Source organism: Zingiber officinale, chromosome 8B (assembly GCF_018446385.1).
Source record: "Zingiber officinale cultivar Zhangliang chromosome 8B, Zo_v1.1, whole genome shotgun sequence".
NCBI lineage: Eukaryota > Viridiplantae > Streptophyta > Magnoliopsida > Zingiberales > Zingiberaceae > Zingiber > Zingiber officinale.
Window position 1 is genome coordinate 102,002,495 of NC_056001.1, and position 14,349 is coordinate 102,016,843.

A 14,349-nucleotide genomic window follows, 5' to 3' on the forward strand; every position below is an offset into this window, starting at 1 on the left:
AAAGAATTTAATTTCAGTTTCTAAATTGTTTGTGGATGGATATTCTGTTTCTTTTGATGACAAAGTAGTTATCAAGAAGAATAAGGTTATTATCTGTTTTGGTACATTAGTAGGCAACTTGTATAATCTAAATCTAATTTCTCCCATAAAGCAACAAATGGAAATTAATAACACATATTCTAATTCTAATAAGAGAAACGAACCTTCGGAAATGAACCAAACATATCTTTAACATCTAAGGCTTGGTCATATTAACTTAAGTAGGATTCAAAGGCTAATAGCCGATGGACTCTTGGGTTCATTAGTGTTGGAAAACTTTCTAACTTGCGAATCTTGCTTGGAAGGTAAAATGACCAAGAGACCTTTTAATGCCAAGGGATATAGAGCCAAAGATGCATTAGAAGTGGTTCATTCTGATTTGTGTGGTCCTATGTCTATCTAGGCAAGAGGTGGTTATGAATATTTTGTCTCTTTTATAGATGATTATTCGAGATACAGATACATTTACTTGATGCGCCGCAAGTCTGAGTGCTTTGATAATTTCAAAGAGTACAAGGCTGATGTGGAGAAACGTCATAGTAAAAGTATCAAGACACTACGGTCTGATCGTGGTGGTGAATACCTCTTTGGAGAGTTTAGGAAATACTTATCAGAGGCTGGGATTCAATCCCAATTGTCTGCACCTGGTACACCCCAACAGAATGGTGTGGCAGAACAAAGGAATAGAACTCTTATGGAAATGGTTAGATCGATGATGAGTTGTTCAGAATTACCAAATTCGTTTTGGGGTTATGCTCTGGAAACAACAATGTACATTCTGAATATGGTACCTTCTAAATTAGTACCCTCTACTCCCATGGAATTGTGGAATGAGCGTAAGCCTAGTCTGAATCATATCCGGATATGGGGTATATAATCCTAAAAATCAGAAGATCATTGTAAGCACCAATGCTCGATTTTTAGAAGAAGATTATGTAATGAACCATAAGCCCATGAGTGAAATTCTTCTAGAAGAAATTAGAGAAGACACATCTACTTTAATACCAACAGTACAAGATGAAATATCACAAGAAGCTGTAACACGTATCACAAATGATACACAACCACAGACAGTGCCTTGTCGTAGTGGGAGGGTTATGAGGCAACCTGAGAGATTAATGTTTTTAGGAGAGTTTTTGGACTTGATCCCTGGTAAGCATGAACCTGATCCCCGGATATATGACGAAGCACTCCAAGATAAAGATGCAGTATCTTGGCAAAGAGCGATGAACTCTGAAATAGAATCTATGTATTCTAATAAAGTCTGGAAGCTTGTAGAACCATCAAATAGTGTAAAAGTTATTGGAAGTAAATGGATCTACAAAAGGAAAGAGGGACAAACGGGAAGATGGAAACCTTCAAAGCAAGGCTTGTTACGAAGGGGTATACTCAGAAAGAGGGAATTGATTATGAGGAAACATTTTCACCAGTAGCAATGCTTAAGTCTATCCAGATACTCTTATCTATTGCTGCTCATATGGATTATGAGGTTTAGCAAATGGATATCAAGACAACTTTCCTTAACAGAAGTCTTGAAGAAAACATCCATATAAAACAACCAGAGGGGTTTATTGAAAAAGGCAAAGAACATCTAGTGTGTAAGCTAAATCGGTCTATTTATGGACTGAAGCAAGCTTCAAGGTCTTGGAACATCCGATTTAATAAAGTAATCCAGTCGTATGGATTCATTCAGTGTCCAGATGAGTCTTGTGTATACAAGAAGTGTGATGGAAACGTGGTGATATTTCTTGTACTATACGTAGATGACATTTTGTTAGTTGGAAACAATATCAAAGTGTTGTCGGAAGTAAGGGTATGGTTGTCCAAGAAATTCGATATGAAGGACTTGGGAGAATGCACACATATTCTTGGAATCAAAGTAATAAGGGATCGCAAAAAAAGGATGTTGTGCTTATCCCAAGCTTCATATATCGATACAATCCTTGCTCATTTTAGCATGCAAGACTCCAAGAAAGGTTTTCTACCTTTTAGACATGGAATAACTTTATCTAAAGAGATGTCTCCGAAGACATCAAAAGAGATAGAGGACATGAAGTCAGTTCCTTATGCTTCAGTTGTAGGAAGCCTAATGTATGTTATGTTGTGCATGAGACCGGATATCTGTTTTGCCGTGGGCATGGTTAGCAGATATTAAAGTAACCCTGGACAAGGACATTGGACTGCTATAAAGCATATATTAAAGTACCTGAGAAGGACTAGAGATTGTATGTTGGTTTACCAAACAGATGATTTGCTCCCTGTGGGTTACACGGATTTTGACTTCCAATCAGATAGGGACAATAGTAAGTTTACATCAGGCTATGTGTTTACTTTAGGAGGTGGAGCCATTGCATAGAGGAGTTTTAAGCAGAAATGCGTTTCAGACTCAACCATGGAAGTTGAGTATGTTGTAGCTTCTGAGGCAGCCAAAGAAGCTGTATGGCTTAGGAACTTCCTAATGGACTTAGATGTGATTCCTGGTTTGTCCAAAATCATCACAATTTATTGTGATAATAGCGGTGCAGTAGCAAACTCGAAGGAACCACGAGCCCATAAGGCAAGTAACATATAGAGCGCAAGTACCACCTGATACAAGACATCGTAAAGCGATGAAAAGTTGTTGTCGTCAAGATTGCATCAGCGGATAACCTGACAGATCCTTTCATTAAGGCCCTTCCGGCGAAAGCTTTCGATCGGCATGTTGAAGGAATGAGAATCAGATGTGTGGCAGCATTTATGACAAAATAGTCTTTTAGTATAAGTGGGAGATTGTTAAAGTGTATACTAAAAGCCTAGCTTTTTGTAAACATTTATTTTGAAATAAAGAATCACATTGGTCAAATGTCTACATTTATGCAAACTGTAGTTGTTCAATTAATTTATATTGTAGATAACATGGTGTGTGGTGTCACACACAGAAGATAATGTTATCAGTTCTTTATAAATTATAAACAGTAGCTCACGACTAAGATGGATAGGAACAAATCATTAGAATAGTCGTAGTATAATTTGGTATTAGTTTATTTTAACTATAAAATTACACTAGTACACTCTGAGTGTATTGAGCAGGACCATTTAAGGTAAGTTCTTTTTATACTGACTGCATAAAAGAACAAGACCTTTGTTATTATGGAACTGTGCATTCTTAATCATGATATAATAACAAGCACATATACTTAATATTCATTTCTTTAATTTATCAAAGGGTGCGATTTAGTTCGATAAATCAATAGGCCCGATAAGTTGGGAAATGGTATTATTTATATGGTGTGTTGTTGATTATAGAATGAAACTGTGTCCTAGTAATCTAGGTTGATAATGCCCCCAAGAGGAGCTCATAAGGATTGTCATGTAAACCCTGCAGGTGGACTTAGTCCAACATGACGATAAGGTTGAGTGGTACTACTCTTGGACTAAGATATTAATTAAAGTGAGTTGTCAGTAACTCATTTAATTAGTGGGCATTCGACATCTTAAACATAGGGAGATTAACACACTCATGATAAGAAGGAGCCCAAAATATAATTTGGGATTGGTGCGGTAGTTCAATAATAATTCTTTAGTGGTATGAATTATTATTGATGAAATTAAGTTGGGTGTTCGGGGCGAACACGGGAAGCTTAATTTCATCGGGAGACCAAAACCAATTCCTCCTCTCGGTCCCTATCGTAGCCTCTTATTTATAGAGAATTATATCCACCAAATATCCACTTCCTACCCACCCTTAGGTGGCCGGCCAAGCAAGCTTGGAGCCCAAGCTTGGGTCGGCCAAGCCAAAGGCTTGAGCCAAGTAGGGTGGCCGGCCATAGCTTGGAGCCCAAGCTTGGTGTGGTCGGCCATATAAAATAAAAGGATTTTATTTTTAAAATCTTTTCTTATGTGGAAGCATGGTTTTAAAAGAGAGTTTAAAATTTAAATATTTCCTTTTATAGTTTTCTACAAAAGATTAAGAGAAATGTTTGATATCTTTCCTTATTTGTAGTTAAAAGGAAGATTTTAATTTTTGAGAAAACTTTCCTTTTATGTAACCATCCTTATGATTTTAAAAGAGAGTTTTAAAATTAAATCTTTCCTTTTATTGTTTCTACAAAAGATTAAGAGAAAAAATTTGATATCTTTCCTTATTTGTACATTGAAAGGAAGATTTTAATTTTGAGAAAACTTTCCTTTTTGTAATCATCCACATGTTTTAATAGAGAGATTTTAATTTATAAAAGTTTCCTTTTATAACCAACCATGAAGGGAATTTTTAAAGAGAAATTTTATTTTAAAAATTTCCGGAAACAAATTAGGAAGTTTTAATTTTGTATTTAAAACTTGGCTTATTTGAAGCACTTGTAGGGGTCGGCCATGAGAAGGGTTAAAAGGAATTTTTAATTAAATTTTCCTTATTAACCAATGGCAAGGAAAATAAGGAAATTTTAATAATAATTAAATTTCCTTATTTGCCAAGACCAAGGAATATAAAAGAGAGGGTAGAGGTGTCTCACCTCACAATACATCTCTTCTATTGTTTCTCTTCTCTCTTCCTTGGTGTGGCCAACCCTATACTCTTCCTTTTCTCTTCTTCTTTAGTGGCCGGTGCATCCCTCTCTTGGATTTCTTGTGGCGGTCGATTCTTGCTAGGAGAAGAAGGAGAGAAAGGAGGCTTTGTTCTAGCATCCCTTGGAGCTTGAAGGTTGGTGGCCGAAACTTGCAAGAAGGAAGGTGTCTTGGTGGTTCTCATCTTGGTAGATCGTTGCCCACACAACGTCCGAGATAAGAAGAGCAATACGATAGAAGATCAAGAGGTTGTTGCTTATAAAGAAAGGTACAACTAGTAATTCTATTCTGCATCATACTAGTTTTCTTTGTATGGATTTTGAAATACCAAACATAAGAGGCTAGTGATTCTAGATTTTCAGATTTGTGATTCGAAGTTGTGTTTCTTTTGTTTTTCGATCTTGTGTTTCGATTGTTCTTTTTGGTTAAACCTAGGGTTACTATAAGAAAATTAAATATTGAATTTCGTTGAGAGACTTTATCGAGGCAGTGGTGGATGTTCCCATACCCAAGAAGGCCAAGTGCCTCACCATGTATGACCTGAGAGTCGATCTCTGAAATAAATATTTAATTGAATTTGTAACATGGGTGGATTTGGATCTATAATGTTAAGTATCGTTTGCGATCCAAGTCTAAACCTCTAAGAACAGATAAGTTAAATTTGGAATCAATAATATTAAGTTCTGTTTGCGATTCCAAATTTAATTTCTAAAGAACACAATAGGTTGTTAGGAAAGGTTCAGGACTTGTACAAAATTTTTGTACAGGGGAACCAGTACGATATTCCTAGTAGCAACCAACAGTCATTGCATCAAAAAGAGGAAGATTGTTGGTGCAGTTGTCATGGATGATCAAACCTATGTTTTGATGAATGACAAATAGATTAAAGTTAGATGCGGTGTGATCTAACCTTTCAACCAAGTGTGCAAGACTTGATAGGTCTGGAGGACTTAACACCATGATGGAATCCAACTAGGTCTGGAGAACTTGATAGCTAGTGTAGAAATCTAGATAGGTCAAGGAGTGACCCGATATCTAGCGGAAAGTCCGATTGGGTCTGCGGGACTTGACAGTTGGCCAAAATCCAGTTGGGTATGTGGACCTGACAACTTACGAAAAGACTTGGTGGGCTGAAAAGGAGTCAAGTGATTCTGTGTGGTAAGTAAGGCAAATCACTGGATGAGAGTGTCTAATGAAGACGAGTCCCGATTAGGCACTTTAGGCGCAAGTCCACTTTGGATCCATTTTGGAAACCTAGAGTGAAAACGTGACTAGATCTTAGTCTCAGAAAGACAAAATTTAATTAAAATATATATAAATTGTGCTAACTTTATTTTACAAGTTAAATACTTTTTTATTAGCCTACCATGTTTTTGTAGGAACAAATACTAAGTTAAACCTCAGATGAACAGTGTTCGAGGTACCTCGAAAGGTCATGAGGCTCCTCAGAGTGGCGCAGAGGCGCCTTGGATCCAGCGGAGGCACCCTTGCATGGACGAACTTTAAGGATAAAGTTCTCGCAACGGGAAGGTGCTCTGGAGAGTGCAGGAGGCGCCTCAGAGTGCTTCGAAGGCGCCTCCGAGAGCATGGAAGGCGCCCTCGAATGAATAAAAGTCGAAGTTCACACTTTTTATCACGATTGAAGTTGAAGGGATAAAACTTCGAGTTGGAGGTGCCTCCTAAGAGCTTGGAGGCACCCTCAACACTCTATAAAAGAGCAGTTCGAGCAACACAAAGGATCATCTCCTCTACGAGTTGCAAAGACCATTCTGTTGCTACGAACACGTCCGACTACTGGTGTGCTACTACTCCACGACTTTGAACTGTTGCTAGCCGATCGACACCAACTCCTGAGTGCTTCTAGATCTTCTTTCTGCGAGTTGGTAATGAAATAAAATATTTTTTTTTTTATTACTTGCAAAAAGGGAGTGTAGGTTGTTACACTTCCCTTTCTTCAATATCTTGTATTCGATCCTCTCTTTCGACTATTCTGGAAGAGGTTTATAATGGATTACCCATCAATATAACCCGAGGGATTGTGGGTCTTGGAGTAAGAGTCACCGAAGACCCCGAACCAAGTAACTCCTCGAGTTCTTGTGTTTGTGTTCTGTTTTTATTTTTAGTTTTTCGCTGCGTACTTGTTCTCAAAACCTCAAAAATAAAGTTTTCAAAAGTCACATGATTCACTCCCCTCCCCTCCCCTTCTCTCACGTGTGCACCAATCATGCATATTATGAGGGCTTTGGCCATGATCTAGGTCTTCCTACTTTCCCGATTAAGCCCCGCAGTCGTCAACATAATGACGGACCACCTCCTGAGTATCCTCTGTTGGTGTAATCGACCCAAGTTTGATTGATATGATCATGGTTTTGATGTGTGTGTCAAAGAGTTTAAGTTAGGCTTTCATATTATTTTGATATATGTTTGAGTCATGCAAGACTTGGTAAAATACACATGAGGAGTTTGGTGCGGTTAAGCTTGGGAAGCTCATCCTATGGCTCAGGTCCATGAGAATGGTGAAGGATGGTGCATCCGAGGGATCGCGGATGAGGAGCAACGGAGTGAAGCCGAAGGAAGCGAACTTCAAGGCAACATGAAAGATGTCACAGAGAGGAGCTGCGGGCTCGGGTGCATCTAAGGGACGAAGGCCGAGGAAGAGGGCTTCAAGGCTGATTCCGGAGAGGATGAGTGCGAGTGTGTAACCGGGACCAGTCGACTGCTAGAAGTTGCAGTCGACTGATCCAGTCAACTAAACAGTTGACTGGGAGCGAATAGAAGCATTCTGTTCGCTCAGCTAGCAGCGACCAGTCGACTGATGCTTTTACCAGTCAACTAGTAAGTAGCCGTTGGCAAACCGTTGGCACTACGAAGTAGCCATTGGCTACTTCCAACGGTAGCACCAATCGACTGATGGAAATGTCAGTCGACTGGTGCCGAGATGAGTTGATTTTTTGATCAACTCTCTCCTCTTATTTATAGAAAGCTTTGGGGCAAGAAGGAGATTACTTATGCTGGTTGAATAACTCCTAAGTCATTGTCCAAAGTTTCCAAGTTCACTCTTCCTCTCCAAACCTAAGTCCCATCTTGTAAGAGGAAGAGAGATTTGTGAGAGGTTGTACTCTACCGAGAAGGAGTAAGATCTAGCCAGAGATTGTCGGGGACTGATCCACCGAAGGATCAAGGGTTCGTCTACCTCAAGGACATGCTGTGGAGTAGGAGCAAGCAATCTCCGAACCACGTAAAGGGATCGTGTTAGATTTTGTATTCTCTCTTGTTTGCTTTTATTATTTTAGTTTTCATATTTCCGCTACGCACTAATCCTTTGTAGAGAAGAAATTGAAGTTATGGGTGACCTAGCTATCCAACCCCCCTTCTAGCCGGCCACCGATCTCCTACAAGTGGTATCAGAGTAAGGACACCCTTCAATGGCCTAATCGCCGAGAAGAGTACTTCATCAAAATGGTTGATTCAAGCATCCATCCACCCAAATTCGACGCAGATTTCTCTTGGTGGAAGAAAAGAATGGAGGTATTTTTCGATAACAATTTTGATATAATGTTAATCATGAGAAGTGATTTTGAAGCACCTAAGGATGAACGCAATGAGACAATCGACATAACAAAATGGACCAAGAAGCAAAAGGAAGAGCATTTAGCAAACTCAAAGGCAATGTATCATCTACTAAATGTTCTTCCCCAACAAGAAGTGACTAGGATTGGAAACTACACAAGTACCAAGGACTTGTGGGAGAAACTAGTGGAGCTTCATGAAGGGACTTCAGAAGCAAAATTGACAAAGAGAGACCTTCTCCGATCTCAACTCAACAACATCGAGCTTGAGAAAGGAGAAAAAGTATCAATTTTACACTTTAGAATTAAGGAAATTATTAATGGACTAACAAGTGTAGGTAAAATACTTTCAAACTGAGACATGATGATGAAAGCCCTCAATGATTTCCCAAGGACCACAACTTGGAGCTCAATTGTAGATTCATTCTACATCTCAAGGGATCTAGAGAAATCCTCTCTAGATGAATTCTTCTTAACAATGGAGCTTCACGAAACAAGAGTTGAAGGATTAGATGGAGAAGTCCATAGATCAAGAGGAGTAGCCCTTGTGGCAAACAAGGGAAAGGGGAAGAAGAAGAAATCTCCGTCTCCACCATCTTCCGATTTCGAAGAGTCAAGTGCCTCAATGGATAGCGATCAAGAGGCATATATGATAAGGAAGATGAGAAAAGCATTTGAAACTTTTTCTACTAACAAATCTCATGGTAGGAGGAGTTCAAGATGCAAGAGTAGGACAAGGAGAGTTATTTGCTATAATTGCCAAGGAGAAGGACACATGAGGGATGAATGCCCCTCTTGAAGAAGAAAGAAGAAAAGAAGAAGGAAGAGAAGAAGAAGTCAAAAGAAAAAGGGTAGAAGGTCAAAAACCTAAAAGTAACATGGGATGATCTATCTTCATCAGAGGAAGAAGAACACCATGTGCCCCATTTTGCTCTAATGAGAATTAATGATGTAGTCTCCACCTCATCTGAACAAGAAGAAGGAAGGAGTTCAAGTGAAGATGAAGAAGGGAGCTCAAGTGAAGGGGGAGGTCAAATTTCGGATTCGGACTTCTCGGTAAGCGAGGTACATAATCTTCCTCTCCGTGTTTTAATTAAAATTATTGCAAGTACAAATGATAATTTGTTTAAGGCAAAAAAAAGAACAAATCTTTGAAAAATGATATTTGCATGCTTAAGGAAAAATTAGAATCCATGTGTTCTAAGGAGAATGATATGCATGCTTCTTCTACAAATTCAAATGATTCATGTTTAGTCGAAGAAAATAAGGTTTTAAGGGAAAATGTATAATACCTTACCAATGCCCTTTGAAAATTTGAAATTGGATCCAAAACTTTAAATATGATCATTGGGAGTCAAAGGGCAAGTTTTAAGAAAAATGTGCTAGGATACAATGAACCCAACAATGAAAAGACCTATCATTGTCTACTTGCTAGGGGGTAATCAAAAACTAAGACCATAGATAGAAAATGAATCCCCAAGGAATATTTGGTTAACCCAATTAGAAAGAATGCCTATTGTGTGTCAAAGTCAATTCTCAAGGGTTAGAGGATTTTGGATTAGTCAACCATTGAAATCATAATTCAAATCTTTAAAAAATGGTTGACTTGAGACCTTAAGGGGGAGCACTCAGCCTTGATAGAAATTAATGATAAAGAGGGCTAAGTAGAGGTTACCTTTATTTCATCTCACAATAACTTGCATTATTTTCTAAACATAGATGTGAGATGATAGGATGATGCAAATAATTCACTTATGCTTATGACATTTTGATGAGTTATGAAATGTATCAATTTTTAGTGATCATAGGTCAACTATGGAGAAAGCAAATGTTTAATTAATGAACATCTTGCCCATAGATCATAGTTGGATATTTTAAATGTTTTGAAAATAATTCTATGTTTTACTTACTGTGGTATAGTTATTTTGAAACATATGAATTCAAAACAAGTTTTCAAATTGCTATAAACTTGAGTGATTTTCAAGGTGTTTGAATTTTTATCAAAACTTTAAAAATATGATTAATTTTCATGGAAATATATTTTCTCTTGTTAAAGAAAATTATAAGAAATATGTGTTCAAAATTTCATGATTTTTTGAATTTTCTAAAAAATTTTATGTATTTCTGAAGTTAACTTCAGAATGCTGAAAATCGGATTGGTTTGTGTCAGTCGACTGCAACAGTTAGCAGTCGACTAGTAGCTGTTTTCTAGCACTATCAAGAGCTGATGTTGGGTATTTTTAAGTCCACATTGATGCCTTGGTATATGTACTTGTTTGGTACAATTTTTTATGGTGTCAAAGGGGGAGAAATGGGAAGGTTTAAGTTAGAAACCTAATTGAGTGCAAAACTTGAAAATTAAGGTTGAGAGCATATGTTAAGGGGGAGCTTGGTTTTATGCTTCATATTTACATATTGCTTGTAATTTTCAAAGTTATTATTTGTACCTAACTTAAACATATTGCAACACATCAAAAAAGGGGAGATTGTTGGTGTAATCGACCCAAATTTGATCGGTAAGATCATGGTTTTGATGTGTGTGTCAAAGAGTTTAAGTTAGGCTTTCATTTTATTTTGATATGTGTTTGAGTCATGTGGGACTTGGTAAAATATGAGGAGCTTGGTGCGGCTAAGCTTGGGAAGCTCATCCTATGGCTCGGGCCCATGAGAACGGTGAAGGATGGTGCATCCGAGGGACCGGGGATGAGAAGCAACGGAATGAAGCCGAAGGAAGCGAACTTCAAGGCAACATGAAAGATGACATGGATAGGAGTCGCGGGCTCGGGTGCATATGAGGGACGAAGGCCGAGGAAAAAGGCTTCAAGGGCAATTCTGGAGAGGATGAGTGTGAGTATGTAACCGGGACCCGTCGATTGCTGAAAGTTGCAGTTGACTGGGAGCAAACAGAAGCATTCTGTTCGCTCAGCCAGCAGTAACCAGTCGACTGGTACTTTTACCAGTCGACTGGTACTTTTACCAGTCGACTGGTATGTAGCCGTTGGCAAACTGTTGGCACTACGAAGTAGCTGTTGGCTACCTCCAACGGTAGCACCGGTCGACTGATGAAAATGTCAGTCGATTGGTGTCGAGATGAGTTGATTTGTTGATCAACTCTCCTTTTATTTATAGGAAGCTTTGGGGCATGAAGGAGGGTACTTATGCTGGTTGAATAACTCTTAAGCCATTGTCCAAAGCTTCCAAGTTCACTCTTCCTCTCCAAACCTAAGTTCCATCTTGTAAGAGGAAGAGAGCTTTGTGAGAGGTTGTACTCCACCGAGAAGGAGTAAGATCTAGCCGGAGATTACCGAGGACTGATCCACCAAAGGATCAAGGGTTCGCCCACCTCAAGGACACGCCGTAGAGTAGGAGCAAGCAATCTCCGAACCACGTAAAGGGATCGTGTTAGCATTTGTATTCTCTCTTGTTTGCTTTCATTATTTTAGTTTTTGTATTTCCGCTACACACTAATCCTTTGTAGAGAAGAAATCAAAGTTGGGGGTAACCTATCTATCCAACCCCCCTTCTAGCCGACCACCGATCTCCTACATCCTCCTTCCCATCCAATACTGACATACCACACTCCACTGGCGGAGTGATTTCCTCGGGATGATAAAATGTTCAAGTCTAGGGGGATTGTACATATGTACATACTTTGCTTTACTTTGCTTTTCTTTAGTTATACTTTAGTTTTGCTTTGACCATGTAGTTTGCTTTGAGTTAGTTTAGTTGCATGATTTTTTTTATTTACTTCAGTTTATTTTGTGAGTTTAGACTTATCATTTACTTGTCATTTGGTGGCAATCGAGTACATCAATCTCGTCTTACTGTTGACTTGTCTAATAGCAAAAATCTCTAGCACATTCATGTTCTAGATTATGTTGTGGTGTTTTGTTAGTGCAAGTATGTTTAGTAAGCTATTTTTTTCTATTTCTAGTAGCATGAAATGATCATTGTTTTGTATTGAGAAAGATTAAGGAATGGTCTAACTTTAAGGGTCTCACCTCACTTTGCCTAAGTTTAGATAGTTGAAAACTCTGAAAATAGTCATAATTCATAGAATTTATAAGTACTTATATACTATGGTGATCTCCTAAATTACATCTAGGTTACTGGATGAGGCTCGAATCATGTAAGCTTGCTCGGAAAAATTAAAATATCCTTACATTTGCATGCATTTACATTTGTAAGTGCTACGTTTGAAGCACCAAAAAAAAGTTGAATTGAATAAGGGATATAAAAAAATAGTTTTGCAAGTGGAATCTAGCAATTTACTCTTTTGAGACCGAATTATGTTACAGGGAAAATAAATGCTAAGTTTCTCTTGATATCGAGTACGTCTTTGAGACTTAGGGTAGATTAGAAAGGATGAACCAAGCATATGACAAGTAAGTGCCTAACGCTGGGAAAATGAGGAACACAATTAAACGACGACTTGACTATACTTAGGGAATGATACTTAAAAAACTTTAGGCCACTTATTGCACTATACATGAGAACTTAAACTTAGACCACATACTTGAGTTACTCCATGATCATGCTCACTAATGAAACTAATTGATAGAATTAGACGGTTTCACTGGGGATTATAAGGCATTGTACGAGCACATGAATCTAAATTGTAGAGTTTTACTTGAGGACAAGCAAAAGTTTAAGTTTGGAGTGTGATGTGCATAGTTTGTATATACTTTTATCCTTATTTTAACACACATCTACTTGCATTTCTTGATTACATTCTATGTTATCACATCCCATTTTATCATTATTTCAGTATTATTGCTCTCCTTGTTGGAGATTTGCTCTTTATTATTTTCTGATTGACAGGTTGCAATTTGGAGAAGAAATGGAGACAAAACACACATCAGAAAAATTCAAGAAGAAGCCAAGACATCATCGTGCCCCTTGGCATGGTCGTGTCTCTAGCATTTGGAGTCATGTGCCTATCAGAGCCCAAAAGGGACACGACCGTGTGAATCTACACGATCGTGCCTCCCATGCTATAGAGAAGACAGGACACAATCGTGCCTCAAGGCACAACCATGTCTCCCTAGAGACCGAGAAGAGGCCGTTGTAGATGCTACTAAGGAGGTGGTCGCGTAAATCTACACGGTCGTGCCTCCCCTGAGATGAAGAACAAGGACATGCCCATGCTCGGAGGCACGACCATGTCCCCTTTGGGGGGGGGAGAGAGTTTTCCCCTTGGGGAGACTTAAGGTCAAGATTCACGTTTCATCTACGCTTCCTTTGACAATCCAAGGCCACTTTTGTCATCTCCATCTTCTCCGAACGCAGGGATTGGATCTGAAGACCCGTCATCGCACTTTGATAAGCTTATAATCTAAATGTATTTGGGTTCAATTGTCATTAATATGGAGTATATCCTTTTGTTCTAGGGTTAACGGAGTAATTGTAATGTGTAATTGATGTGAACTCTATGAATTTGCCAATCTCTCTTCTAATGACATGTTTATGCCTTGCATCCATTTGGTTAAATGTATGTGTTATATGTTTGTGCTTAATTTTTATGTTTAATTGATTGGATGAATAGATCGCTCACCCTGTAAAAGGGATGCTCTTGATCCTATGCACGGAGACCTTGTGACAGGGGTAACCAGACTTTCAGGATATCGCCCTTGAAAGGGAGGGTAGTCATTTACATGAAAGGATTTAATTAGGCTTAATGAGTTGTTCCTTATTCTATGTTGATAGGTTTATTGAATAATCTAGGATCGTATAACCAAGGATCCCTAAGTGACAAAGGGTCATCTTTTAACTGGACATCCCAGGTTATCTCTACTACCTAGAGGCGTCGGGTTATCAAGGGAGCAACACTCCTGCACAATCGTCGCGGGGGAGTGTCGAAATTTAGTTAGACTTTTTACATTGCATAACGATAGAGGATTTGAGATGAGCAATCCATAACACATTGATTAATATTATAATGAAACCAAACCTTTAGAACACTCTCCATTTCTCCTCAAGGCTCTCTTTTTCTCTATTACTTTCTCAATAACAGTTCGCAAAACTCCAACCAATATTTTGGTCGTCTAGCCAAGTAGTCGTTTGAACTCACTAGTGCTCATCAATTCCTGTGAGATCGATATTTTTATTACTGGTGATGTAGTTGTGCACTTGCAGCTTCATAACAGGGATTGAGCCCTTAAGTCCGACCGATGTATAGATGGCTAGGAGAAAATTGGGA